This window comes from Triticum urartu, chromosome 7A (genome assembly GCF_056163025.1).
Source record: "Triticum urartu cultivar PI428250 chromosome 7A, HENAU_Tu73, whole genome shotgun sequence".
NCBI classification, from domain to species: Eukaryota; Viridiplantae; Streptophyta; class Magnoliopsida; order Poales; family Poaceae; genus Triticum; species Triticum urartu.
In genome coordinates, this window is record NC_141879.1 from 1757763 (window position 1) to 1763107 (window position 5345).

The following is a 5345-nucleotide window of genomic DNA, read 5'->3' on the forward strand; positions in this document are numbered from 1 at the left end:
AGAACGAGGAAGAGCATGTCGAACATCTTAGGCTTGTGTTAGAAAACTCAGAGAGCATCGCTTTTATGCCAAGTTCTCCAAGTGTGAATTTTGGTTGCCAGAAGTGACCTATCTAGGCCACGTGATCTCCGGTAAGGGCATTGCTGTCAATCCCGAGAGAGTCAAAGCTGTTCTCGATTGGACTCCACCCGAAATGGTCAAACAAGTTAGGAGTTTCCTTGGTCTAGCCAGTTATTGTCGCCGCTTCGTTGAAAACTTCTCCAAAATGGCCAAACCACTCACGGAGCTTCTCAAGAAAGATAGAAGGTTTGAGTGGACCCCACAGTGTGAGCACAGTTTTCAGGAACTGAAAAGACGCCTGACTTCTGCGCCCATACTCGTGCCACCGGATTTCAGTAAAGACTTTGTTATCTATTGCGACGCTTCGCGTCAAGGACTAGGTTGCATTCTTATGCAGGATCATCATGTGATTGCCTATGCATCTCAACAGTTGCATCCACATGAGGAAAATTATCCTACACATGATCTAGAGCTTGCAGCCGTAGTCTACGCACATAAGACTTGGCGACATTACCTTCTTGGTAACCGTTGCAAAATCTACACTGACCATCAGAGTCTCAAGTATATCTTCACCCAACCGGATCTGAATCTTAGACAGAGACGTTGGTTAGAGTTGATCTCGGATTACGACTTAGGAATCACCTACACCCCAGGGAAAGCCAATGTCATGGCTGATGCTTTGAGTCGTAAATCCTATTGCAACAACCTCATGTTGCAACAATGTCAACCACCCCTCCATGAGGAATTCTGTAAGCTTAACCTTCACATAGCTCCTCGTGGTTCCCTTTCTACCTTGGTGGCGAAACCTACCCTTACGGATCAGATCATAGAGGCTCAGAAGCATGATACGGGAATCTCCCGAATCAAGAAGAATATTTCCAAGGGAGTTGCCAACTATTTCTCTATGGATGAACGAGGTGTTGTTTACTTTGGAAACCGTTTGGTGGTTCCCAAATGTCAACAGATGCAGCAACTAATCCTTAAGGAGGCCCATGAATCCCCTCTCGCGATTCATCCCGGTAGTACAAAGATGTATCAAGACCTAAGCGAGAGGTTTTGGTGGACTAGGATGAAGAGAGAAATCACTCAGTATATTGCCAATTGTGACGTTTGTCGTCGCGTTAAGGCAGAGCATCAAAGACCTGCTGGCACCCTTCAACCTTTAGCTATTCCCGAGTGGAAATGCGACAAAGTTGGTATGGACTTCATCACCGGCTTTCCCAGGACCAAGAAAGGAAATAATGCTATCTTCGTAGTCATTGATCGTCTCTCCAGAGTGGCTCACTTCCTACCTGTTCGAGAGAGTATCACTACTAGTCAGCTCGCTGACTTATATATCTCCCGAATAGTGTCACTCCATGGTGTTCCACTAGAGATCAATTCAGACTGTGGCAGTCTTTTCACCTCTCATTTCTGGGAAAGTTTCCAAAATGCCATGGGTACCCATCTTTCTTTCAGTACCGCTTTCCACCCTCAGTCAAGTGGTCAGGTGGAAAGGGTCAACCAAATTCTCGAAGACATGCTTAGAGCTTGCGTTACCTCATTCGGTATGGATTGGGAGAAATGTCTTCCTTTCGCCGAGTTTGCTTATAACAATAGCTATCAATCCAGTCTTAAGAAAGCACCCTTCGAAATTTTGTATGGACGAAGATGTCGAACACCTTTGAACTGGTCAGAAACCGGTGAAAGACAATTCTTTGGTCCGGATATGATCCAGGAGGCAGAAGAGCAGGTTCGCATCATTCGTGAGAACTTGAAAACAGCCCAATCTCGTCAAAAGAGCCAGTATGACAGTCGTCATAAGGAAGTGGCTTATGAAGTTGGCGACAAGGCTTACCTTCAGGTTACTCCTTTGAAGGGTACCCATCGTTTCGGTATCAAGGGCAAGTTGGCTCCTCGTTACATCGGTCCTTTTCGCATTCTCGCTAAATGAGGAGAGGTTGCCTACTAGTTGGAACTACCCCCACATCTTTCTCGAGTTCATGATGTCTTCCACGTCTCTCAACTCAGGCGTTTCTTCTCGGATCCCATCCGCGGAGTGGACCACGAAACGCTTGATCTTCAAGATAACCTCACTTATCGAGAGTACCCCATTTGCATTCTGCATCAAGCAGAGCGTGTCAGTCGACGTCATAACATCAAGTTTCTCAAGGTTCTATGGTCCCATCATTCCGAGAGAGAAGCTACCTGGGAGCGAGAAGATCGTCTTCGACTTGAGTACCCCACTTTCGTGCCGCCAACCCCTGAATCTCGGGACGAGATTTTTTCGAGTGGGGGCGAGTTGTCACATCCCTAGTTTGGTATGGTCCTCGGCTTGCTTTGTGCATCATGTTTAAATTTCAAATGAAATTGAAATGGGGAAGTTGCAAACCCTAGCACGAAAGCAATTCTAATAGGTTCAAATTTAAAATGGATTTCCAATGAACCCAAAATGCTCTCCAAAAATGTTCATGCTCTTTGGATAATGTTGGGAACAACAACCAGAGGTGATGCACATTTTTGCTACACATTTTGGATTTTTGAATCAATGCATAAATATTTGATTTGGAGCTGTTTAAATTATATAAATATTTTAATGGCTCCAAAAATGTTGGGAATTGGTGAGGGCCTCTAGAATATTATATCACCGCCGCTGTCCATGGCGCCGCCACGGCCACAGCTGCTGCCACCCGCGTCCGAGCTCACCAGCACGCTCAGCGCACCCATAGGAGCACGATGCACTCACCATCTCCTCCCCTAGTGCTCCGTAGCTCTGTTTTCGTTGATGGCCGAACCACGGCCGCCGCAAACCTCGTCACCGGCGTCGATTCCGGTGACTATTTGGTCCAGCTCCACCACCCACACACGCCGCTCAGTCCCAGCTCTCCATAGGACCCAACCACGCTCCAAACCGTGGTCTGTAGCGCGATCCCGACGCGCTCCGCCGCGTCCGGACTCGCCGGTGGCTAAACGCCGGCGACCGCTGACTTTTGACCAGCGTGGGTTGACCCCCACAGCCCAGTTGACCTCCCCCCTCTCTCTCACTGACCTGCGGGCCCCGCCCAACTAATTACTATAGTTAACGCTAATTAACTAACTAGGTTAGCTACTACAGTCACTGACTAGTGGGCCCTGCCTAGTTAATTAGGACTAACTAACTTAGTTAGTTGACTGGGTCACTGACCAGTGGGACCCACTGGTCAGGTTTGACCTGGTCAGCCCCGTTGACTCGCTTACGTCATGCTGACGTAGAGTTGACGCAATAATTGATTTCTGGAATTAATTTAAATCAGGAAATTCCAAAAAATAGTTAAAACTTCTAAAAATCAAAGTAATTCAACCGTAACTCCAAATCAAATAAATTATATATGAAAAATTATCAAAAAAATGCAAGGAATCCATTTGTGCTAGTTTCATGCATGAAAAACCAACTTATACTTGTTGTATAAGTGAAAATGTAATAATGGCATGTTATATACTTAAATTGGGGTTTGCATATGAATCCTTGGTTCATATGGACTTCAACCAAATTGATGCTACATGCATTAGGGCAAATGATAGCATCTTTGAAATGTCATCTTCATGCATCATACTGTTGCATATGGTTGTTTCTTGATTGCCGGCACCGTTCCCTCTCGATAGGTTCTGCTCCGGAAGGTGTCCCGAGTACCTGTCTCAGGAGCAGTGCTTCTTCGTGGATCTATCAGGCAAGCAAACCACCTTGAGCATCTCGATAAAATCCCACTCTCTCGCTCCTGCTCCTTTTACTGCATTAGGACAACAACGATTCAAACCGCTACTTTCTGCTGCGGTAGCTGAACCCATTCCTCTGCATGACCTGTCATTGCCACAGTAAATAGTTGAAACCCACTAGCATGAGTAGGAGTTGCTTGAGCCTTGATGTGCCTGCTCATCCATGCTTGTTTATTTATGCCAGCTATGCTTAGAGTTGTGTCAGGTCTGATTCATCGGGAATGAATCGGAGTGGTGAACATGTCCTACCGGTAAAGGCTAAGTGTGAGAACATGTTTTGGTAAAGGTAGCGATGAGAGGCCATGTAGGAGTACATGGTGGGTTGTCTCATTGGAACCATCCTTAAGCACTGAGTTCTGTGTATGTTATCCAAGTACAGTTACTACCACACATTGGGTTCCGGTTATCCGGCCCCTCTCGGCTTATTAATCCACTTGATCTCTGTCCAGGAGTTGCAACTAGTTTCTGGCGTTTGTAGGTAGTGCTACTTGTCTACCAGGTGGTGTCCGACGGGATAGGCTTGGGACAGACTAGGCACCGTGGCACGGTGTACCAAGTGGCACCCGGATGGTGGGCTTGGGAACCCTGCACACATCTGTAGGATCGAAAGTATGTCTAGAGGGGGGGTGGTGATTAGACTACTTGACCAAATAAAAACTTAACCTTTTCCCAGTTTTAGTTCTTGGCAGATTTTAGCTATTGTAGGACAAGTCAAGCAATCATCACACAATACAAGCAAGCATGCAAAGAGTATATTGGCAACAGAAAGTAAAGCATGCAACTTGCAAGAATGTAAAGGGAAGGGTTTGGAGAATTCAAACGCAATTGGAGACACGGATGTTTTTTCCGTGGTTCGGATAGGTGGTGCTATCCTACATCCACGTTGATGGAGACTTCAACCCACGAAGATTAACGGTTGTGCGAGTCCATGGAGGGCTCCACCCACGAAGGGTAATGGTTGCGCGAGTCCACGGAGGGCTCCACCCATGAAGGGTCCACGAAGAAGCAACCACCCACGAAGGGTCCACGAAGAAGCAGCCTTGTCTATCCCACCATGGCCATCGCCCACGAAGGACTTGCCTCACTAGCGGTAGATCTTCACGAAGTAGGCAATCTCCTTGCCCTTACAAACTCCTTGGTTCAACTCCACAATCTTGTCGGAGGCTCCCAAGTGACACCTAGCCAATCTAGGAGACACCACTCTCCAAGAAGTAACAAATGGTGTGTTGATGATGAACTCCTTGCTCTTGTGCTTCAGATGATAGTCTCCCCAACAATCAACTCTCTCTCATAGGATTTGGATTTTGTGGAAAGAAGATTTGAGTGGAAAGCAACTTGGGGAAGGCTAGAGATCAAGATTCATATGGTAGGAATGGAATATCTTGGTCTCAACACATGAGTAGGTGGTTCTCTCTCAGAACATATGAGTTGGAATTGTGTATGTGTTCTGATGGCTCTCTCCACGAATGAAGAGGAGGTGGAGGGGTATATATAGCCTCCACACAAAATCCAACCGTTACACACAGTTTTCCAATCTCGGTGGGACCGAATCA